This window comes from Erinaceus europaeus, chromosome 2, assembly GCF_950295315.1.
Source record: "Erinaceus europaeus chromosome 2, mEriEur2.1, whole genome shotgun sequence".
NCBI lineage: Eukaryota > Metazoa > Chordata > Mammalia > Eulipotyphla > Erinaceidae > Erinaceus > Erinaceus europaeus.
In genome coordinates this window covers 182,664,929-182,690,378 of record NC_080163.1, presented here as the reverse complement: position 1 = coordinate 182,690,378, position 25,450 = coordinate 182,664,929, and the positions used below count along the sequence as shown (strand labels likewise).

Below are 25,450 nucleotides of genomic sequence, written 5' to 3'. Positions count from 1 at the left end.
GACAAAAAAAATTACTTCTCTGCTTTCTTTTAAGAAGCATGTAATTTTTTATGTTACATTTAGGCCTGTGATCCATTCTGAGTTGAATTTTATTATGCTGTGAGGTCAGTGTCCAAATAAATCCTCTTGCATGTGGTTCTTCTGTACTCTTAGTGTTGTTCGTTGAAAACTGTGTTCCCTCCCCATTGAATCATCTAGGTACTATTATTGCAGATCAGTTGACCATGAAGTTAAAAGTTTATTTCTGAACTCTCAAGTCTCTTCCATTGATCTCAATGTCTTTTGATAGCACTACCATACTGTTTTGATTATAGTCACTTTGTAGTAAGCTTTGGAAGTGAATTATATATAAATCCTCCAACTCTTCCCTCCATGGTCCCACACAGCTTCTAGCTATTCTGTATTCCTTTTCATTTCCATATGAATTTTAGATCAGCATGTCAATACAAACAAGAAAAAAAAGGCATCTGGGGCATTGAGCCTTATTAGATCAATTTGTGGAAAGTTGTCATTTTAGTAATATTGAGACTTCTGATCCGTGAAGGTGTAATGTCTCCATTTGTTTAGATCTTTTTAACTTTCTTTCAATTATGCTTCCTAGTGACTATAAAAATGCTTTAAATATTTATGAGTTATGTTGACCATAGCACAGCTTTTAATAGTTTCGAATTCCTTATCCTTGTAAATAATGTTTGAAATGTTTATCAGAGTGTAGTTAAATTTATTCCTAAGCATTTTTTATCCTTCTTGATGCTATTGTAAATGGAACAGCCTTTTCAATTTCATGTCAGACTGTTCACAGCTAACATATAGAAATAATTGATTTGTGCATGTTGAATTATCCTGCCAACTTGCTGTACTCACTTTAATTTATAGTCTTTATTTCTTTTAAGTGGATTTCTTGGGATTTTTCTATTTCCAAGATCTATTTGAGAATAAAGATAGCTTTCCCCCCCCCCCCCCATTTTTCAGCCTGGATGCCTTTTACTTCTTTTTCTTGCCCAATTTCCCTGGCCAGAATGTCTAGTGTGATTCTGAATGCAGACATTCTTGTCTTGTTCTTAGCCTTAGGAAGATGACATTCAGTCTTTTGGGTAGCAGAGATTTTTAATTTTGATGAAGTGCAAGTTATTGATTTTTCTCTTACAGCTAGTGTGTGTGTGTGTGTGTGTGTGTGTGTGTGTGTGTGTGTGTTCTAGAAAACCTTTGCCTATATTGGTTTTGCTTTTCCAATTCCATTGTGGCGATTGGGGAAACTTTCTACCAGCAATTCTTTGACATCAGTTAGGTGTCCTATAGTCCAATTCTGATGGTGTCAGTCTCAAATCCAGATTCTTATTTGTCCTTTTGACTGACTGGCTATAGGCTGAAGGTTCCTTAGAGTCGATCAATTTGTCAAAACAGCTTGCATAACTTAAACTAGATTACTAGTTTATTATCAGCAGGTATTAATTAATAGATATGATTTATTAGTCAGATGAAAGGGTGAAGTTCTGAACAGAAAAGCTTCTGTTGTTATAGAGTTTGGGTCTGGCATTCTGGTACCTGGGAGAATACTGGTTCCCATACGTTGAAATTCTCTCTTGGGGTTTGATAGAGGCAAATATGATAAATCTTTGGCCCTTGACAATGAATTCAACCTCCACTTCTCCCTTTCCTGGAAACCTGAGGGTGGGACTGAAATCCCTGGCTAACCACATGGTTGATTTTCCTGGCAGCCCTCCTTAGGTGCTTTCCTAGTCATCTCATTACCATAACAAGAGACTTTTATTGCTCTTATCACAGGAAATCCCAGGGGCTTCCGGGACTCTGTACCAGAAATGGAATGAAAAGCAAATCAATATTTCTTATTATAAATCACAATATTACAATCCATTTCAAGTTGTAAAGATTTTATCCTATGGTTTCTATAGGAGTTTTGTAGTTTTGCTTACAAGTCTAGGCCTATCCATTTCAAACTGTGCAGTTGTCTATTTCTTTGTTTACTTTCATCATGTTTGTTTCATGTATGTTGAGGTTCTGTTATTAGGTACATATTTAAGATAATTATGTCCTCCTGATGAATGTTGTGGGAGAAAGAGACCCAAGAATCTCTCCCACATGGTATCTGGTTTGTGACAGGAATTTCTACAAAGAATTTTGGAGAATTCAAGTATCCTAAACTTTTATTCAGGAAAGTGAGAAGCAGTGTACAGAGATGCTTGGGTTATTTGGGCAATATGGCAGGGTTGATGAAAGCTGGAGCTCCTTTTATGCCCTTTCCAAAACCCCTTTCTCCTCTTCCTTCCTAAGCCAGGCCTACACATACTACTTTTAGGTGCTCTTCCTTTATCTTCCATGAAGGTAAGAAAAACAAAGGGCTTGACTTTCTTAGGTGTTCTCCAAATTATCCTCCCTCTCAGTGACAGAAACTAAAAGCAAAGGTTTCTGGTCATAAAATTTCTGGGTCCTGGGGTGGAACTAGGGTTCATGGCCTCTTGGCTCTAATCTTTCCCATAATGGTGTCATTATGAAACATCTCCTCTTACTCAGCTGTGGTCTTCTTTGTCTGAAGTCCACTTTTCTGATATTATAATAGCCACAGCACTTACTGTTTGCCCGATAAATATTTTTCCCACACTTTAGTCATACTTTAATTTGCATCTAAGGTACCTGTTTTATAGGTAGCACATATAGGTAAGTATTGCTTTGCTTTTAAATATGGTTTAACATTATCTTTTCATTGAAATATATACTTCACTTACAGTTAATGCAATTCTTGCTCTACTTAGACTCTACCATCTTGGTTTATTATTATTATTTTTTTTTCCTCCAGGGTTATTGCTGTGGCTTGGTGCCAGCACTACAAATCCACTACTCCTGGGGGTCATTTTTTTTTCCAATTTTATTGGGTAGGACAGAGAGGAAACTGAGAGGGGAGGGAGAGATAAAAAGGGAGAGAGAAGACAGACAGCTGGGGCCAGGTAGTGGCACAGGTGGTGTGCACACATTACAGCATGCAAGGACCTGGGTTCAAGCCGTGACCTCCCACTTGCAGGGGAAAAGGTTTATGAGTGGTGAAGCAGGGTTGCAGGTGTCTCTCTGTCTCTCTACCTCTATATTCCTCTTGATTTCTGGCTGTATCTATTCAATAAATAAATAAATAAATAAATAAAATAATTTAAAAATAAAGAGAGAAAGACATCTATAGACCTGCTTTACCGCTTGTGAAGTTTTCCCACTGCAGGTGGGGAGTGGGGGCTCAAACCCTAACCCTAATCCTTGCACTTAGTACAACGTGTATTTAACTAGTTGCCCCTCCGTCTGGCTCCCTACTCTACCATCTTGTTCTATCATGCTATTATGCCATGTTTTTGGTTTTTTTTTTTTTTTTTTTTGGTCTTCATTCCTTTAATCCTTTTATCCTGCATTATTCTGGATTAATTGAATGCTTTTTGGAGTTAATTTTATTTCTACCATTGACTTCTAGTTACATCTACTTTTAGTATAGATTGGTCATTGTTCTAAGGCTATTAATACATATCTTTAACTTATCAAAGCCTATTTAGGGTTATAGTATACCACTATTTACTCAAAGGTTCATATGTGTCACTTCTCATTTTACACTTTATGCTTTCGTTTCACAGTTCATACTTCACACTTCACACTTCACCTTAACATAAAATTATTTCATTTATATATATTTTTTGCCTCCAGGGTTATTGCTGGGACTTGGTGCCTGCACTATGAATCCACTGCTCCTGGAGGCCATTTTTCCCATTTTTGTTGCCCTTGTTGTTGTGCCTGTTGTAGTTGTTAGTGTTGTCATAGCTGTTGTTGTTGGATAGGACAGAGAGAAATTGAGAAAGGAGGGGAAGACAGAGAGGGAGAGAGAAAGATAGACACCTGCAGACCTGTTTCACCGCTTGCAAAGAGACCCCTGCAGGTGGGGAGCCGGGGGCTCCAACCCGGATCCTTACTGATGGCCCTTGAGCTTTGCACCAAGTGCACTTAACCCTGCACTACCGCCCAGCTCCTGATCCTACTCTTTTTAGTGCTGTAGTTGCCATATCTTTTATTTCTACATATTTTGTAAGCCTTCCTTCAAGTGCCATTGTTATATTATTTTAAATAGTCAACTTTATTTTTTAAATTTTCTTTATTGGGGATTAATGGTTTACAGCAACAGTAAAATTTAATAGTTTGTACATGCATAACATTTTCACATAACAAGGGGCCGAGTGGTGGTGCACCTGGTTGAGCACATGTATTACAATGCGCAAGGAGCATTTCCCTGCACATTCATAGTTTATCAGCTAATTTAATGATGCCCCACACTGTGGTTCCCCTTTAACACCCCCTCCCATTTTTCTTTCCTTCATGTCCAGTTGCTCTGGTTGCTTTAAACTCTGACATTTTAAGCCAGCTCAGCCTTTCTAGTTCAGTTTTAGCTGCTCAATTCTACATGGGCTAGAGAAAGCCATTGGGGAAAAAAAACAGTGAAAGCACACTTTTTACCCAGAGCAATACCGTTCTTTGAGGCTTGAACCTTCTCCCATTTATGCCTGTTGAGTCACTTTCTAGTGCCTTCAAATTGTTCTTTAAACATTATGTTGAGAGTTTATAATTGTTATCTATGCAAGTGGTAGTCTGACACAAAGTAGTCTTTCATCATTGAAACCACAATTTCACAGCATCATGTTTAACCATTTCTAGTGCAAGGTCTTCTGAGGTTATCTCCATGCCCTAAACACCATGCTTATGCCTCCACTTCTGGAAGTCTCAAGTTTAGAATTATCTAGTGGGTTTTTTTTTTTTTTTTTTTGCTATGTTAGATAAAGTTCAGCTTAAATGATATATTCTTCACATATGTTTCACTCATACCAATATAAAGAACCCTTTTTTGGTTATTTATTTATTTATTTATTTTAAAAAGGAGACATTAACAAAACCGTAGGATAAGAGGGGTACAAATCCACACAATTCCCACCACCAGATCTCTATATCCCATCCCTTCCCCTGATAGCTTTCCCATTCTCTATCCCTCTGGGAGTATGGACCCAAGGTCATTGTGGGTTGCAGAAGGTCTGGCTTCTGTAATTGCTTCTCTGCTGAACATGGGCATTGACTGGTAGATCCATACTCCCAGTCTGCCTCTCTCTTTCCCTAGTAGGGTGGGTCTCTGGGGAAGCGGAGCTCCAGGACACACTGGTGGGGTCTTCTGTCCAGGGAAGTCTGGTCGGCATCCTGCTGGCATCTGGAACTTGGTGGCTGAAAAGAGAGTTAACATACAAAGCCAAACAAATTGTTGAACAATCATGGACCTAAAGGCTGGAATAGTGCAGATGAAGTGTTGGGGGGTACTCACTGCAGACTATTGTTTACTTTTGATTTCAGGTATATATTTTGCTCTAGTTTATGGATACGTGTGAACATATGCTCTGTCTCAGGGGATCTGGTCTATATCTAGGTTTTTGGGACTTTATTGGGGAGTGGACCACCTGGAATGGAATTAGAGAATACTATGAAAGGAAAGGTCTAACCCGAGTAATGAAGCTGAAGGGTTGTCATTCCACACCTGAAGTCTCTGGGCACAGTCTGAAGTGAAGCATGCTGAATAAAGAATCCTTTTAAATTTGTTTTCTTTATTTCATCAACTCTGGACCAGTATCTTGATTACCCACATGGTTAAATGAGAACACGAGCACTTTTGACATTCTTTCACCCTCTTGTATTTTTCATTTTTCTATCCCCAAATGTCTGTGAGCTATGTCTTTGATTTTGAATTGCCAGGCATAATAATACTTCTTTTCCTTTCCCTTCCTCCCTCCCTCCTTTCCTCCCTCCCTCTCTTCCTTCCTTCCTTTTCCTTCTTTTTTGCCACTAGGGTTATCACTGGGACTCAGTGTCTGCACAGCTCCCATCTGTTATTTATTGAGGTTTTTTTTTTTTTCCATTTTCTTTGATAGAGTTGAGAGAGAGAGAGAGAAGAAGAGAAAGAAGAAGGAGGAGGAGGAGAAAGAGAAGGAGAAGGAGAAGAAGAAGGAAAAGGAAGAGGAGGAAGAGGAAGAAAAGAGGGAGAAAGAGACGGAGAGGAGAGACACCTGCAGCACTGCTCCACTACTTCCCCCCCGCTGCAGGCAGGGGTTTTGAATCTGGGTTCTTGCCCTACTGGGTGTCCCACCACCTAGCACTGGCATTTATTTTCTATTGCCACACAAACACAGTTAGTTGGGTTTCTGTAACTTACCTATGACTTGAATCAATAGTTATTAACACATCAGATATTTACTGCAGACTACCATGAACCCATTCCTGTACTTGGTGCTGGGGAAGCAGCAGTGAATGCAATAGAAAACAAAACAAACAAACAAATAAACAAAAACAAACAAACAAAAAAAAAAACCCTGCCTTCATGGAACATTAGTTCTAATAGGGGAAGACAGAAAATAAATAAGACAGAGAAGCAAAATATTTGATATGCCTGTTGTATTTAGGAGAACATTTAGACTAGGCAGAGACATAGGGAGCATGCATCTCTTTACATACCTGTGTGTCTTGTCACTAGACATAGTCATTGGGGAGATATCTTAGCAGTAGAGCACAGGACTTGCATGCTTGAGGTCTCCAAGTTCAGTTTCCACTTCTGCACATGCCACAGTCGAATAGTGCTCTGCTGTCACTCAGACAAAGCAAACAAACAAACAAATAAATAGGGCCATGCACACATTACAGTGCATACCTTACTATACATGAAGGTATAGATAGATTCAAGCCTTCAGCACCACATGGAATTGCCATATGCAGTAGATGTATGTAGTGGGGTCTCTGCTTATCTTTTACTCTCTGTGCTGCTCTCTCTCTCTCTCCCTCTAACTTAAAAAAAAAAAGTAGAGTCAGAAAGATAGATCACATGGAAAAGGATCTGCTTTGCTATCATGTGACCCAAGTTTGAATCTCCAGATCCCACAGCACTGGGGTAAGTCTTAGTGCTATGGAATTGCTCCTCCTCACTGGGTCTCTCTCTTTCTATTTGAAAAAAATTCTACCTGGGTTGGTGAAGACCTGGCAGTGATCAAAAAAGTGTCCTCTGGGAGTCGTGGAATTGTGCAGGTGTTTGTTTATGATCCCGGTTCAAGCCCCAGTTCCCACCTTCAGGGGAAAAGCTTCACAAGTGGTGAAGGAGCACTGCAGGTGTTTCTCTGTCTCTCTCCCTCCCCTCTCAATTTCTGACCATTTTTATCCAATAAATTTAAAAAAATAATAATAATTAAAGAAAAGAGTTTTAGATCCTGATCTTCTATTGCCCTTTGGGTGTACTGTTGGTTAGTGGCTCCTAGAATTTCCTTTTACAAACATAGTATTTATTGGACATAGAGGTTGTTAGAGATCAGAATTCCCATAGGGACCAAGCTCCCACAAGCTGCTATAGCCAGCACTGAATTGGACTGAGTTATCCAGGCCTCCTCTTGAGTCTGTTTATGTCCTTAAAACTTTTTAGCTTATAATTTAGCACTGGCCACTGGCAGCTAATACTTTGTGAATGGCCATTGACCAAGCAGGGTCCTCTTGGGTCCATGGTGACAAACCCAACTCCTGAAGTATACTTTCTTCAGTGGCAGAGAGCCTGGAAATCATTTCTGAGCACATCAGAATGGATGTCCTAAAAGCAGAGCCTGTGTCCTTATTGAGTGCTGCCAACAGCCAGTCCAGAGGCTGCCTGTAGCAGAAGGGAAAGGATTGCTGGTGTGAGGCAGGAAGCCATCCTCGGAGAGCTATAAAACCACAGCCCCCATTGAACATCTCTCCTACTCAACCCATCCAGTTTTGCTCCATAAATAAATGTCTAGGGGCCTCTGCATCCTCTATGAAGGGTATCCTTCTTGGTCCTGTGGAAAAGAAATGGAGCTTCCCTTTTCTTTCCTTTAAATCAAAAATAAATGGAAGTCTGAATTCTCACATGGCTAGGTTGGAGGGAAATTAGATCCCTGTCATTCTGGAGAGGTGGAAGAAAGTGTCCTCCTTCTGGGGTCTCACAAGGATCCAGGAGGCTTCTTTATAGCTTCTTAGTCACCCCAATGGCCTCATCCCTGAGTTCCTATGAAGGCAGGTAGCCCTTGACTCTGGGGTCATGGTGAAAGCTGGGAGTCTGAGGTTCAGTTTCTAGCCTTGTTGGTTCCATCTGAGGCCCAGTGCTTGTGAGATTTGCTCACTCTAGTTTCCACCAGATGTCTGTTCGCTCTGGCTATGTCCAGCTCTACCCCTACAGTTTTTGCTTTCCCCCTTCTTGCCTCTTTTCTTTACTTGGACTCTTCCTGCTCACCTCACCATCTCCAGGCTTCTTGGAAACAATGTCCAGACAGTTTACTGGCCTGTGAGAAACTTCTGATTATCCTTCAACACAAAGTGCTGATTCATCCCCCAGCCCCTCCCCAGGCAGGCCTTGTGATTAGCTGGGAAGCTCTCACCAGACAGCTGCTAACATTTTGGATGGGTCTTTGCATCTGGACATTTGTGTAGGAGTGCTGACCACTTCCCCTCTACAAGCTCCGACTCCTCTCTCGTGGCCTAGTTGCAATGAAATAGGCGACAACCGATGGTGGCCAATAAATGTTTTTTCCTTTCCCCTTCTCGCCCAGGCTTTTGATTTTTCTCCCCAGGGCACATCACACATTTCTGTTTCTATCTCCTTTTCCTGGCAAGGAGCAAGTGTTCCATTAAATGTCTGGGGAATTCACCCCTCTTCTTTGCGTGGGTGCTTGGTCTAAGTCTGCACCTGGAGGCGGCCATTTTGCTTTCCCAAGGCAGAGTGGGAGGACAGCTCTTTCTCCACCTTTGGATCTCTCTTTAAAGGAGGAAAAAGGATCATTAAGGGGGCTGGATCCTGTCTTTGTAGCTAAGCCTACCGCCCCTTTTGCAGAAGATATCCCTGGGCTCAGTCCTTTCTTTTATTCACTGCCTCCTCATAAGGACTCACAAGCAAATCTCAACCTCTTCTCAAATATGCCAACTCTAGAAATAAGGGCATCCTGAGTTCTGGATTCAGTACCGTATAGCCAGCAGTTTTCTCACTCACTTTTCCAGTTAAAATAATAATAATCACAACATAGGAAAACTCCATGTAGAAGATGGGGTTAGGGACACATGCTCATCTGCAGACTCTTACTGCTTACTCAGTGCCTTCAACTGTAGGCTAATAGGCTTCAGAAGGCTTCTACCTTCTCCAGGCTCAGCCAACTCCACAGACTAGCCAACTTTGTTCTTCCAGTTGTTGAGTCATCCTGGAATCCTCTCTCTCTTTCTCCATCTCTCTCTCTCTTTCTCTCTCACCTTTACCTCTAACCCACCAGAAAATGCTGTTGATTCTGACTTCAAAATTCTCCTGAAATCTTAGCACTTTTCACAAAGCCCCACCACTCTCATTTCCAAAGCAGAATTCTTAGCTGGGTCACTATGGAGTACCCTAAGTGCCCTCCCCCTGTGTCCTCAAGGCCTGAATCCTCTAGAGTCTGTCCCCTGAATGCACCAAGGGTGTCTGTTACTGGCACAAGAGAGATGAAGGGTTCAGTTAACCTCTGTTACAAACAGCTAGAACTGATCAAAGTAACATGAAACTGATTTGCCCATGTAAACTCATATTGGATATGTACATATAGGTAAATCTGATTGTGAATTCTCTAAAGTTAATTTTTTTTTAAAAATTTATTTTTAGTCAGAGCACAGCTCAGTTCTGGCTTATTGTAGTGCAGAGGATTGAACCTGAGGCCTCTGAGCCTCGGGCATAAAAAAGTCTGTTGCATAAACCATTGTCCATGAATTTTCTAATGTGTTCTTCTGGCCCATCTGTCTAATCTTTCATTAGCAAAATGCTTTAATTTGGCGGAGGGCTTAGGTCCTGTAACATGATGGCAGAGAAGGACCTAGAGGAGGTTAAATTGTTATGTGGAAAACTGGGAGATTATACACATGTATAAACCATTGTATTTTACTGTTGACTGTAAAACATTAATCCCCCAATAAAGAAATTTTTTTAAATGCTTTAATTTTTTTGGAAACCAAAAAAATAGTATATGTCAGTATCTTGTATGGTCTCACTTCACTACCCTTTTATGCAAACTGTTCTTCATGAAACTTCTTTTTTTAAAAAAATATTTATTTATTTATTTTCCCTCTTGTTACCCTTTTTTATTGTTGTTGTGGTTATTATCGTTGTTGTTTTTGATGTCATCATTGTTGGGACAGAGAGAAATGGAGAGAGGAGGGGAAGACAGAGAGGGGGAGAGAAAGATAGACACCTGCAGGCTTGCTTCACTGCCTGTGAAGGCGGCTCCCCACGGGGAGCCAGGGGCTCGAACTGGGATCCTTAGCCTGTCCTTGTGCATTGCACCACGTGCGCTTAACCCGCTACGCTACCGCCTGATTCCCTTCATGGAACTTCTTTTCCCAGGTGAATGGCATACACATCTTCTTGGAAATTATTTTATGTTTGTAGATCTATCTAAGAATTCATGGATTTCTTCCAATATCAGCTCTATTCATGGAAGAATATAGAAACTACTACACAAGCTCACTTATTCTATCTTTATACAAGTGTTGAAACTGGATAGGCCCATTTCCCCCATTTCGTTTCATTTTTAACTTATTTTTAGCTATTTTGGTTCCTTTATCTTTCTACTAAATTTAATAGTGCACATGCACAAGATTTCTATGTGTGTGTGTGTATCCAGTCCTCAGTGGAGTTTTGTGGCTTTTCTCAGAACTCTGGCATGCTTGCTGTGAAGTGTATTCCTAGGGATTTCATTTTGATTATTGTTGTGGTGAATAAGATTGTTTTGCTATCATATTTTAAATTGAATATGGTTACCACTTTGTATGTATTTATTTTGGAACAGACTACAAGGTAAATTTTTCATTAATAGTTCTAACATTTTTTAAAAATTATTTTTCTCTTGAGACTTCTTTGACCCACAAAATATTTAGAAGTTTGTTGTTTAATTTTAAATGTTTGGAGGTTTTCCCACTATTTTTCTGTTTCTATTATTGATTTTTAGTTTAATCCCACTGTGGCCAGAGAATATTCCCTGTATCATTTTAGATATGTTAAAGCTTGTTTCACAGTCCAGAACACAGTCTGTATGTCCCATGGGCAACTGAAAAGTGTATGCATTCTGTGTGGCTGGGAGGGTTATTCTATAGATATTGATTAGATTCTGTTGTTTGATGGAATTGTTCGCTTCTCCTATATCCCTGTTGATTTTTTTGCCCATTAAAAATTGATTTTTAATCTCTGAGTGTAATTGTGAATTTTCTAGTGTGTGTGTGTGTGTGTGTGTGTGTGTGTGTGTGTGTGTGTATGTGTTTGAGAGAGGTGGGGATGGGGGTGGCGTGGAGGGTACCAGAGCTTTGCCACTCTGGGCCAGCATTTTCTAATAGAAAGACAGAGGGAGAGAGGAAAATGTACAGCAGCACTGACACTTCCTCCATTGTGATGGAAGCTGGGCTTGAACCTGGATCTTACACATGGCCAAGCAAGCATTCTGCAGGTGAGCTATATTGCTGGCTTTTAAATTTGTCTATTTCTCTTTTCCATTTTTGCTTACATATTTTTTTTCAGGTCCCCTGTTTACTGCCTGCATAATCAAGATAGCTATGTCTGTTCAGTGAGTTGACCCTTTCTTATTATTTGTGCATGCTACCTCTGATCATTCTTTTCTCTGAAGTCTGCCTTATCTGACGCTGCCGTGTCCATTCCTGTTTTCTTTTGAGTAGAATTTTCTTTTCTTTTTGAGTAATGCCCCTGTGATACAACTTTCTCTTTCCATTCTTTTACTTTCAACATCACTGCATCACTGCTATAGACTGAGTGGTTGTGGGTCCCTCTAATTCATGTGTGAAAACCTAATCCTTAATGTCCTGGTAGTTAGAGATGGGCCATTTGGGAGGCGATTAGCCTGCATGAATGAGATTAGAGCCTTTCTAAGGGAGACTCCAGGGAGATCCATTTTTCATTTTGCCATAGTTAAGCTATTAGATAAAATATTGATACACTAGGTTTTGAGTCCGCTATTTAATTTATTTTTTTTGTTTTCTATTTTGATTCTTCTGCCCCCCTTCTCTATTTTATTTGGGAGCATTAGAAAAAGCAGACGTAAGTATTTCTTTAATCATAGTTCTATTCTTTCTATTTTCTCATTCTGATTTTTCTCTTACTAAATCCATATTTTCATAATTTCATTTTTATTTGGGGAAACTTTTTGTTATTGAGTTCTTGCTGACCCACCCCAGTGGGGAGAGAGGAGTGTCTTGTCACTCAGGCAGGGGGTGAAATCCTGCTCATACTCAATGTTCTCTGTCACCACCCTGGAAGACTTAGGGGGCATTTTGTTATATGCTCCTGAGTGGTGGAAGTCTAGGTTCCCTACTCACCCTTAGCTTGGACCAGAGTTATTTTTGTTGTTGTTGTTGTTTGTTTTGTTTTGTTTTTTTTCACTGACAGAGCAGTTATTAGCTAAAAGTTTTCTGTCTTGCTAGGTTGCCTCTTCCCCTGGTCCCTTAGTTAGAAAAGACAGATTTTTGTTGTTGTTGTTGTTGAAGTTGTTTTCTTTTTCTTTTCCCTTTCTTCTATGTACTTTGGTGTTTCTGAGCTGCTGAGCTTCTTTGTCTCCAAGTCTGGGATATTTATGTCTAAAAGGAAGGAAAGCCAAGGAATTGACTGCCATGTTGCCCCTGGAGAATGATAGGGGAGGTCCCCATGGTCCCTAGTAAGTCTGTCCTTTTGTTGTTGTTGTTGTTGTTGTTCTACTTTTCAGCTTTCTCATCTTCACTTTATATATAATGTCAAGAGATTTTAGTTGTATTGAGCTGAGGGAACAGGGGAAAAGTGCTTCTTTCCCTTCTTTGTAGAACATTATGTAGCATCATGTTTTATATCTTATTCTTGCTTAAAGTCTTGACAAGTATTTCTGGGGTAGCACTAAATGGCACTGGGAATAGCTTCCCCCCCTTTCTCATTTCTCATCCACTGGGAACACCTTGAATGTTATCCTTGAGGTCTGATGCTCAGTGTTGGACATTAGTTCAAGAGAGCAAACAAAGTTAGGTCTCTTGCGTTCAGTTGAAGTATCTGTCAGGTGTAAGTCATTGCTCTGAAGCTGAATATATAATTAGCAGGAGGAAACTAACTGGTCATTGTTGAAATGGCCTGCATTTATATTATTCATATTATGTTTCTTCTTTCTTTTTTTTAAATATTAATTTATTTATTAATTTCCTTCTGTTGCCCTTGTTTTATTGTTGTAGTTATAATTGTTGTTATTGATGTCGTTGTTGGATAGGACAGAGAGAAATGGAGAGAGGAGGGGAAGACAGAGAGGGTGAGAAAGACAGACACCTGCAGACCTGCTTCACCACCTGTGAAGTGACCCGCCCTGCAGGTGGGGAGCTGGGGGCTAGAACTGGGATCCTTCTGCTGGTCCTTGTGCTTTGCGCCACGTGCGCTTAACCTGCTGCGCTGCCACCAGACTCCCGCGTTTCTTATTTCTTTACCCCTCTACTTCTTGGAGAGAGCAGATCATATGTTCATAGTTAGACAAGGGGAAGATGAGGTACCTAAGTTACAATCAGTTCAGGGGCCTACCTTGGTTGAGACATTCTGTCAAATAATATAATAATAATATAAACAAGTTCAAGTTAGTGAGTGTGTGTGTGTCTGGGGGTTGGGGGACAAAGATCTATCACCTCCAAAAATATTACAGGCAAAAGTTAACATCATAGAAGGGGTTCTGGAGACAGGATGAAGATAACTTCTGAGATAAAGACTTCTAGAAAGGGTGGTCTGGGAGGTGGAACAGTTGATAAAGCATTGGACTCTCAAGCATGAGGTCCCGAGTTCAATCCCCCAATAGCACATTGTACCATAGTGATGTCTGATTCTCTCTCCTCTTATCTTTCTCATTAATAAATAATAAGATCTTAAAAAAAAAGAAAATACTTTAAAAAAAAAAAAAGGCTTCTAAAAAGATTCAGGCTTGTGGAGAGGGTGGAACTAAAGTCTACTTGTCCCACCCACCCTCCTTTTATTAGGGGAAGGAGGAAACCTTCCTTCCTAGCTGGCTCTTCCTTTCTTCTTCCTGAAGAAGGCCATGCTCCTCACCACTAACTGACCCAACATTCTTCTTTCCAAATTCCTCAGTGTAAAGAGACCAGGGCATGCCTGGAGCCGTGGGGTAAGTTGCTCAGAATTACTGGGTCTTCCCTTTGTGTTCAGGGCTAATAAAATTGCTTTTACAGGGTGTGGGTCTGAGCAGTGGTACACTCAGTTGATCACACACACTACCACCCATGCTCAAGGTTCAAGCCCCAGGTTCAAGCCCCCTACTCCCCACCTGCAAGGGGGAAGCTTCATGAGTAGTGAAGCCAGTCTACAGGTGTCTTTCTTTCTCTTTCCTTCTTTATCCTTCCTTCTCTCAATTTCTATCTGTCCTATCAAATAAGAAAAATTTGCCTTTATGTCTCCCCTTATCAAATTTGCTGTGTGTAGCCTTGAGGAACCCAGATGAGAGGGAACAGAATGGCTTCTTTCCACCTCCACTTTCACATCTGTCCACACTGGGAACTGCATTCAACATATCACCATCCTGACAGTCTAGAGGAGGCCATGGAGCTGAGTCTCAGGCCTCAGGACTGTAACTAGGGGTCACCAGACCCTTCCCTCTTTATGCTTTATCCATTTTTTCTTGGTCCTTCGTGTGTGTGTGTGTGTGTGTGTGTGTGTGTGTGTGTGTGTGTGTGTGTGTGTGAAAGAGAGAGAGTGTGTGTCATTTCACTCTTCCTACCTCAGAGACTGACAGACACATCTCAGATCTCAAGACCATCTCCAATTACTTGGAGAAAACAGTCAGGGCCAAGTTTATTTATTTATTTATTTATTTTAAAAATATTTATTTATTTATTCCTTTTTTGTTGCCCTTGTTTTATTGTTGTAGTTATTATTGTTGTCGCCGTTGTTGGATAAGACAGACAGAAATGGAGAGAGGAGGGGAAGGCAGAGAGGGGGAGAGAAAGATAGACACCTGCAGACCTGCTTCACCACCTATGAAGCGACTCTCCTGAAGGTGGAGAGCTGGGGGGGCTCAAACCGGGATCCTTACGCTGATCCTTGCACTTTGCGCCACCTGTGCTTAACCCGCTGCGCTACCGCCAACCCCTCCAAGTTTATTTCTTATTCTCAGTCACAGAATGACTTAGCTATACAGTTGTCCACACCTGGTATAGTCAGTGATGACTGAAAAGCCAGGTCATGGGGTACAGATGTGGCTTCTAGGGTTGTCTTTGTTATATGACTATTCCTTATACTTTCTATGGAAATACTTGAAGCTACAGGGCTACTGGATAAGGAATAAATTTGGCAGTTGCAGCAACATGAGCACACAGAATTCCCTTCCTTACCTTTGGTCTCCAAATTAGGACTTCTGTAAATTGCTATGAGAATGTCTGGCCTGGGGTCCTGCCCTTTCCTGGACTGGGGAGTACAGTTTTCTCACTAGCACTGGTGGATCCTCTGCCTTGCTGTGGGCTGTGTTATGGTTTTTGGCAGACTCTTTGTCTCTAATTCATATTCATCTTCACCTCTGCTTGGACTTCCAGATAAATTCAATACAGAAATCTTTTTGAATATAAATACTTTAAAATAAGTGAAGCATATTTTCTAGCCAGCGATATTAAACCAGGAAGTCTGTTATTTTGGGAATGAGTCTAACGTCCCCTTCCCCCCAACTCTTTCCTTTTGCTGACTTTTTTTTTCTTGTGCCAGTGGAGTGAAGAGGAGTTGGGTATATCTGAGAATGTTAACTGCTTGCTTCTACCATGTCTCCAAATTTTCAGATACAAACATTCCTTTAATTCCTGAGAGCTGCAACTGGTCATTTTCCCTTTCTCTCTCCTCTCTCTCTCTCTCTCTCTCTCTGCTCTAATTTATTCAATAGGACAAAGAGAAATTGGGGGGGGCAGGAGAGATAGAGAGGGAAAGAAAAAGATCTTCACCACTCAGGAAGCATCCCTGTTGCAGGTAGGGAGCTGAGTTCAAACCTAGGTTCTTGCACATGTCCATGAGCACCACTGCCGGGCCCCTCTTCACTTTTTCTTTTCTTTTCCTTTTTCTTCTCTTCTCTTTTATTTTCCCTCCTTTACTTTTCTTTCTTTCTTTCTTTCTTTCTTTCTTTCTTTCTTTCTTTCTCTCTCTTTCTTTTTATAGACAGTGAGAAATTGAAAAAATGGGGAGATAGAAAGGGAGGAACAGAGACACTTGCAGTACCGCTTTCCTGTTGGTGAAGCCTCCGCCTATAGGTGGGGACTGGGGCTTGAGCCTGGGTCCTTGTGCACTGTAATGCGTGAGCTCAACCAGGTGCACCACCACCCAACCCCACAATTGTTCATTTTCTTTTTTGTTTTATTTATTTAAGAAAGGAAACATTAACAAAACCATAGAATAAGAGGGGTACAATTCTGCACAATTCCCGTAATCCAATCTCCATATCCCATCCCCTCCCCTGATAGCCTTCCCATTCTATATCTCTCTGGGAGTATGGATCCAGGGTCACTGTGGGTTGCAGAGGGTGGAAGGTCTGGCTTCTGTAATTGCTTCCCCACTGAACATGGGCGTTGACTGGTCGGTCCATACTCCCAGTCTGCCTCTCTTTCCCTAGTAGGGTGGGGCTCTGAGGAAGCGTAGCTCCAGGACACATTGATGGGGTCATTTGTCCAGGGAAGTCTGGTCAGCATCTTGCTGGCATCCCGAACCTGGTGGCTGAAGAGGAAGTTAACATACAAAGCCAAACAAATTGTTAAACAATCATGGGCCTAAAGACTGGAATAGTGCAGATGAAGTGTTGGGGGGTATTCCCTGTATGCTCTTGTGTACTTCTGCTTTCAGGTATATATTTTTCCCCCAGTTTATGGGCCTATGCTCTACTGTTCATTTTCTATCCCTTTTCTCACTGCTGTTTTCTCCCTTTTCCTTACACCAGTGTTAGAACAGAGCTCACTGTTTATTCTGGTCAGATACCCTTTCTCCAGGCTGTGCTGTAGGCATTTTATTGTTCTAAGCATCTTCCTTCTGTTACCTCTCTGGGGGGAACCAGTCTACCTTGCCTAGAAAGAATTACTTCTAGGTTCATTTCCAGGGCTCAGAGGCACATTCATGGATAGTTCTGGTAGGAATTCAGGACAGACTAGGAACTGGGGTCAAGTTCCCACCTATGTCTATGAGAAGGGCTTCTCCAGCCAGCTATGTCCTTGGTACAGGATTCTTTAAATCTCCTAAGAATGAAAATGCAATCAAGATTGCTGCAGATGCAAGCAAATTACATCTCAAAACCATCAGGAAAAGCAGACCCGATTCTTCTTCTTCTAGCGTTTGCCCTTCTTCCGTAGCCAGTCAACAGCGTCAGGTTGAGCCTGATGTAAAGTTTCGAGACCTCTTTTGAATCTGGAGAGGTGGCAGTCGTTGACTATGTGGGTCATAGTCTGTCTGGAGCCGCAGGGGCAGTTCGGGTCGTCTCTGGCTCCCCAGCGATGAAACGGATAGTTCCAGAAATTATCCTCATGGAGGAATATAATTTGGAATCGACCAAGTGGACATGGGGGCTACGGAGCCATACTGGGGCACAGTATTCTGCAGTGGAATAGCATAATGCCAGAGAGGATGATCGTAGTGTGGAAGCGCTCACGCCCCATGAGGAGCTGGCCAGTCTTGCAATGATGTTATTCCTCGCGCCCACCTTTGCTGCAGTTTTTATGAGATGTTTGTGAAATGACAGAGTGCGATCGAGAGTAACACCAAGATAGACTGGCTGGGCTTCATGCCGGATTCTCGTATCACCAAGCTGCACATTAAGCTCATGCGAGGCCGAGGCATGGTGTAGATGGAAAACAGATGATACCGTTTATTGCAGATGCAGACCCGATGCTATTGTTGAACACCTTTCACCCAAAGACTGTTCAAGCTTGAAGTTATCCATAAGCCCAGATGCCACAAATTTCCATTTCTTTGATTCCCAAGCACCACTGACTGTTGTTTTCAATGGGTTATTTTGTTTTCACCGGGCTAGCTTCACGGGCGGGTAACAGACGACCAGGGACTCATGGCTGGGTTGTACGCAGTATCTCTTTATTCATGCAGGACGCAGCACAATCTAAGCCGAGCTAAACTAAACTCAAGGTAAAGTACTCTAAAACTCACAATGCTGTCTTTATATATACTACCCAAGTAGGGTGGAAACAGGATGTGACATAGAGAGGGTGGAGAGAAAAGTGACTGGTGAAAATCAGAGTGTGACAAAGAAAGGATCAGGGTGTGACAAGGAGGGGGTGGAGCAGGCGAGAATCCTATCACTGAACCACAAATGCCCTGGAGGGAGGTGGAACTTGTTAACAGTGGTTATGTAAATAGAATAGTGTTAAGCAGGGGGGATTTAAACCAAATGAAACAGAAGGGGTCTCATGCATGCCAACAACTGACTTTAGAATGTGTTATGTCAGTAATGACAAAAGAAAGCACTGGGGCAGGGATAGATAGCATAATGGTTATGCAAAGAGACTCTCATGCCTGAGGCTCTGAAGTCCCAGGTTCAATCCCCTGCACCACCATAAGCCAGAGCTGAGCAGTGCTCTGGTTTTAAATATTAGAAAAATAAATAAATAAAAATTAAAAAAAGAAAGCACTGGCAAGTTTCTTTTGACAGCTTGGCCCCAGAAACATTGCAATGGGGAGGGGGATAATAGTTCTTAAAATGGAGGGGTTACATTAATAGCTAACAGGAACCCAAGAATCAGATGACAGAAACAGGTTCAGCTGGGTCCCAGTAGTATGGAAAACAAAGCAAAACAATCAATCAATCAAACAAACAAACAAAAAACCAGAAGTGATTAGATGTGATAAAATTGCAATCCTTATAGCATCTGTTGGCTATTCTGTATTGGGGGAAATGTACGGGCTGAGTTTGTTCCCCCAAACATTTAAAAGTTGGCCATGCATAATCTCAACAAAGAACTGAGGAGAGAGCATGATTTTAAGGAACTTTAAACTTTATTTAAGAAAATTGAGAACATTCACATGTTACTCTGAGAGAGAGAGAGAGAGAAAGAAAGAAGGACTGGGTGGTGGCACACCTGGTTGAACACACATATTACAATGCACAAGGACCCACGTTCAAGCCCCCAGTCCCCACCTGCAGGGGGAAAGAAAGCTTTGCAAGTGGTGAAGCAGTGCTGCAGGTGTCTGTCTCTCTCCCTCTCTACATCCCCCTTCCCTCTTTCTGGCTATCTCTATCCAATAAAAGAGAGAGAGAGAGAGGAGCCCCTGTATTCACATCTTCAGAGGGCTCACTAGGCAGAGAGAGCAGCCACAGCCACAGGTCTAGCTTATAACACCCAACCCCTGCCTTCACCTTTCCAAGCCACACCTGCCACAGCTCCCATTTCCTGTGCATCAGTCTCCTTCTCCCAGGCACACCTGTGATCCTGGGGAACATGTGTTCTGGCATGGTGACTTCCTGTATTTTCTGCCCTCAGCAATGCCACTGCAGTTTGATTGCAGAAAGCTAAAAACCCTGAATGCAGTACAATGCTGGGGCTTCACATGGATTATGATCTTGTGCTCTAGACAGAGCAAAGATAAAGAGCACTAAGGGCTGAAGAAAGAGCTCTCCCTGGGTAGCATGCCTGCTGTGCCATGTGTGTGACCCGGGTTTGAATCCTGATACTACATAGAAGTGATGGTGCAGCCTCACTCTCTTTTTAGTCATTTTCTTTTCAATTTGATAGGACAGAGAAATTGAGAGGAGCAGGGTAGATAGAATGGTAGAGAGACAGAGAAATACCTGCAGCCCTTCTTCATCACTTGTTAAGTTTCTTCCCTGCAGGTGGGAACTGGGGGCTTGAACCTGGGTCCTTGTACATGGTAATATAAGCACTCAGCCAGGTGCACCACTACCCAGCCCCATCTGTCCCTATCCCTATCTCTACCTCTGAATTAAAAAACTGCTGGGAGTGGTGAAATTGTGCATGTCTGAGATGTGGGGCTCCTGGCTCTGCAAACAAAACAAAACAAAACAGACAAACAACAACAACAACAAACTATTAAGAAATTAATGTTAAAGTTCTGGGGGGGAGTAATTCCATCACAGAGAAGAAAATCAATGAATAAAATTCCTAAAATGGGGACAGGGTGGTGGGACACTTTATGTTACCATGCACATGGACCCAGGTTCAATCCCTGTTCCCTACCTGCAGTGGAAAAGTTTCATGAGTGGTGAAGTAGTGTTGCAGGTGTCTTTCCTCCTCTCTCCCTCTCTATCTCCACCTTCCCCTCTCAGTTTCTATCTGTACTAAATAAATAAATAGCTTTAAAAATAAAATAAAAGTCCAAAAGTGATACTTGATTCTCTTCAGCTGTAATGGTACAAACTATTTCAGGGTCATTAGGTGAACTGTTCCCTTTCTAGTATTGTGTTCCTTCTCACAAGGGTCTGAATTGTTGATAAAAGAGCATTTGTCAGATTCAGTACCAGCCTAGAAGAGAAGTAAGAATCAGAAGGCTGGAGGTTAAATATTCTCTGTGCGGCGGCTAGGCGGTAGCGCACCAGGTTAGGGTTAAGCGCACTTGGTGCCAAACGCAAGGACTGGAGCAAGGATCCTGGTTTGAGCCCTGGGCTCCCCACCTGCAGGGTGGTCACTTCACAGGTGGTGAAGCAGTTCTGCAGGTGCCTGTCTTTCTCTCCCCCTCTCTGTCTTCCCCTTCTCTTTTGATTTCTCTGTGTCCTATCCGACAGCAGTAACAACAGTGGAGGAAAACAAAGAGATGGCCACTAGGAGCTTGTAGTGCAGGCACCAAGCTCCAGCCATAGCCCTGAGGCAAAATAAAATGAAATGAAAAATTAAAAGAAAAGAAAAAAATATTGTCTGTGCTCTTGTTGTTTATGTCGGGCTGAGCTACATTGACGGGAGACAGACGACCAGGGACTCATGGTTGAGCTGTACGCAGTATCTCTTTATTCATGCAGGATGCAGCGCAATCTAAGCCGAGCTAAGCTAAACTAAAAACTACAATCTTGTCCTTATAAATATACTAGCCCAGTAGGGTGGGAACAGGATGCGACGCAGAGAGGGTGGAGAGAAAAGTGACTGGTGAAAATCAGGGTATGACAAGGAGAGGGGGCGGAGCAGGCAAGACTTCTATCACTGAACCACCAATGCCCTGGAGGGAGGGTGGTGCTTGTTAACAGCGGTTATGTAAATAGAGTGAAGTGGTTATGTAAATAGAATAGTGTTAAGCAGAGGGGATTTAAACCAAATGAAACAGAAGGGGTTTTTAAAAGCATACCAACATGCTCTGATATCTTCAAAAGATGGTCAGACATCCTCACCAAGTAGCTTCCCTGATTTCCCTGCAGACAGCTGAAATCTACCAACTCTCCATCCCAAGGTCATGCTTAGGTTGACAGACTGGGCTTCCTTCACCTGCACCCCTGCCTGGAAGTGGCTCAGAGCAAGAAGCATAGTCCTACTCATCAATTTAAATAGATCAACTCCATCCAGATATGAAATATGGACCAAGCTTACCACCCACCATTCAGGTACCCCCTTTCCAGCTGAGGTCAGTAATATAAGGGTAGACAAGATGCCAGGAGTTTTAGGGAGCGCCCTCCTCATGAGAACCAAATAAAGAAGTTGCATAGGTTTTCTGATGGATATCTTTTGTAAAAACTAATTTCTATTTACTTTAATTCAATTAAATTTAATTTTTATTTTATCTTATTTTGCCTCCAGGGTTATTTCTGGGGCTCCATGCCTGCACTATGAATCCACTGCTCCTGGAGGCCATTTTTTCCATTTTGTTGCCCTTGTTGTAGTTGTTACTGTTATTGTTGTCATAGCTGTTGTTGTTGGATAGGACAGACAGAAATTCATAGAGGAGGGAAAACAGAGGAGGAGAGAAAGACAGACACCTGCAGACCTGCTTCACCTCTTATGAAGCTACTCCCTTGCAGGTGGGGAACTGGGGGCTCGAACTGGGATCCTTATGCCTGTCCTTACACTTTGCGCCATGTGCACTTAAACTGCTGCGCTATCACTCAGCTCCCTAAAAACTAATTTTTAATTAGTGATTTAATAATGGTTTACAAGACTGCACCTGAACCTTTCCTGTTCCTCACTGCCTCATGCAGGTGTGAGGACAGATGTTGCTACAGTAAGAACAGAGGAAATACAGACAGGTGGTTTGCCTTTTGTCTTGGGACTCCTCACTACCACATCAAAAAAAAAAAAAAAAAAGGCTAGGGGTGGGGATACGTAGCATAATGGTTATGCAAAGAGACTCTCATTCCAAAGTCCCAGATTCAGTCCACTACACCAGCTCTATAAGCCAGAGCTGAGCAATGCTCTGGTTTAAAAAAAAAAAAAAAAAAAAAGGTTTACAAGATTTAAGAAGATAATAGTATAATTTCACACCAACCACCAAAGTTATCATAGTTTTCACATGGTCTTCGAGACAATTTGCAGCTTGGCTACTTAAAAAGAAAAAAAATTTTTTTTTGTTGTAAGCTCATGTGTTTGAATTCTCTGTATTCCATCTATGAGCAAAACTACCAGTCATTGTCTTTCACTTCTTTACTTCCATTATCAAGTGTAATCACCTCAGATTCCATCCATTTTATTCTGAAGAACACAACACCATCTTTTTGAATTGCAGAGTAGTATGCCATCGAAATTATATCCCATACTTTCTTTTGCCAGTCATCTATCAATGGGCATTGAAGTTGTTCTTACTCTTTGGCTGTGGTGAGTAATATAGAATGAACATGGGGCTGCATGTGGCCCTTCAAATTAGTGATTTCATATTCTTTGGATCTATGCTGTGCAGGGGGTAGCTAGCATAATAGTTATGCAAAGAGACTCTCATGCCTGAGACTCCAAAGTCCCAGATTCAATCCCCCACACCATCATAAACCAGAGCTGAGCAGTGCTCTGGTAAAAAATTAATTAATTGGGTGGAGGGTAGATAGCACAATGGTTAAGCAAACAGACTCTCATGCCTGAGGCTCCAAAGTCCCAGGTTCAAGCCCCCACACCATCATATGCCAGGGCTGAGCAGTGCTCTGATATAAAAAAATTAGTTAATTAATTAAAATATATATGCCTAGGAGTGGCATTGCTCGCTCATAAGATATTCCCATTTATATTTAATTTTTTAATATTTTCTGTAGCATGTATTTATTAATGAACATCAAAAAATATAGCTTTATGAACTTCTGCATTATATTAATCCCTGCATATTCAAATTAGTGTATAGAGTACACAGAAAATACATTTAATTAAACTATTTCATATATGGGGTAGAACTTGGTTTCAAACCACCTATCAGGAAGTAACTCTTATAACTACCCTTTAGTATATTTAAATTTTTAACTCTTGTGTGTGGGGGAACTTTTTCTAGATAGGCAAGAGAAGAAACTGGACTTGTATTCATATTCCAAGGAGAATACGGATGTAGGAGAGTTTTTATTGCTACAGGCCCTATAGTAACAGCTCAACCCCTGGACATTCCCAGGGGGGGCAGGGTGCCCCATCTTACTGTATGTCTTAGGATGCTTTAGTGAATCATGTGTCCTCTGAGAAGCCTTGTGTAGTGTGAGGTGCTGGCTGCATGTGGGCAGCCACTTGTAATGCAGAAATCTGTTTTAAAGCAGTCTCCACTTAAAGATGGCTGCCACAGGGGGCAGGGTTGGAACCAGCAGCTGTCTTGAGGAGATTGAAGTGCAGAATGGGTAGTTGCGATTAAACATCATTGAGCTCTCATAGCACCATCATAATTAAGTACATCTCTTGGATGCTGACATTGCTTTATTTGCCATTGGCTTCTAGTAACAGTACAGGAATTATTTTAAACAGCCATATTTAAGAAAACATTGGGCCAGCAAAATAGCTCACTTTGCAGGTTTGAACCTGCTTCCCACCACATGGAAGAAGCTTTGTTGCTGTGCTTTCTCCCCCCACCTCCCCCGCTTCTTTCTTTTTGTAAAGACTTTTTAAAAATTATAATGAGATGGGGAGAGAGACAGAGAAAAGGAATCAGAGCATCACTCTAGTACATGTGATTCTGAGGACTGAACTCAAACCTCATGCTTGAGAGTTCAACAGCTTATCCATTCTGCCACCTCCTGGGTGGCTGTCTCATTTTGTCTAAGAAGAAAAATTAGCCCAGACCAATGAAGTCCTGAAGAAAGAAAAGAAAAAAAAAAAAAAAAAAAAGCACGAGAGTGAGAAAAAATGTTAAAAGTCATCAAATGTATAGGACTTTATTTTTTTGAGGGTGGAGGCATATCAGGAGCTAGAAAATAGGTAACCTGTACCCTTAAATTTTAACTCTTCAACTAAATAGAACAAAATGCTACAGATTGCCAAATCAAAAACCTTTGTCTTGACCAAACTGCAGGATGTACTGTAAGTTACAAAAGTTTCTGCCCTAGTCACTGAATAATAATAATTGCATCTGAGGATTTTCTAAGGTTGAAGAGATTTAAAACTTTAGACAATTACATCGGGCTTGTATATCCATATTTTTGCTATGAATATTTATTTATGAATAAATAGGTTGTATCAATTAGCAGTATAACAGCTGGAACAATAAAAGTGAAAATTAATAGCTTTGCATATATCGCATGTCCCAGTTGCAATTTTGTGCTTCTTGGGATTATTTTTCAAATTGGGCTTTTCGGGGTTCTTGTGGAGGATGAACATGCAGTTGGCAGGGAGGGAGGGAGGTAATAGGAAACTGCAGTTGGCATTTCTGTAAAGAGGAGGAGAAGTAAGGACATTTCTTTAATTTTTTAAATTATTATCTTTATTTGTTTATTTATTGGATAGAGACAGTCAGAAATCAAGAGGGAAGGGGGAGATAGGAAGAGAGGGAGGGAGTCAGGCGGTAGCAGCAGGTTAAGCGCATGTGGCACAAAGCTCAAAGACCCAAACAAGGATCCCGGTTGGAGCCCCCAGCCTCCCCACCTGCAGGGGAGTCGCCTCACAGGCAGTGAAGCAGGTCTGCAGGTGTCTATCTTTCTCTCCCCCTCTCTGTCTTCCCCCCCTCTCTCCATTTCTCTCTGTCCTATCCAGCAACGATGACATCAATAATAGCTAAAACAATAAATAAATAAATAAATAAATAAATAAATATTTAAAAAAAAAAGAAAGGAAGAGAGGGGGAGTCGGGCGGTAGCGCAGCAAATTAAGTGGATGTGGCGCGAAGCGCAAGGACCACAAGTATCCCGGTTTGAGTCCCAGGCTCCCCACCTGCAGGGGAGTCGCTTCACAGGCGGCGAAGCAGGTCTGCAGGTGTCTCTCTTTCTCTCCCCCTCTCTGTCTCCCCCTCCTCTCTCCATTTCTCTCTGTCCTAACTAACAACGACAGCATCAATAAC

At 41.7% G+C, this 25,450-nt stretch overlaps 1 long non-coding RNA gene and 1 other non-coding gene across 2 annotated transcripts in view; both read left to right on the top strand.

Moving 5' to 3' along the window:
- LOC132537030 (uncharacterized) overlaps positions 1-25,450 on the top strand; it is a 221,398-nt gene that overhangs the window by 115,986 nt on the left and 79,962 nt on the right. The window lies entirely within an intron of this gene.
- Positions 22,165-22,297, top strand: LOC132537390 (small nucleolar RNA SNORA55). Its single transcript, XR_009548827.1, has one exon. It is a non-coding gene; the product is annotated as a small nucleolar RNA SNORA55 (small nucleolar RNA).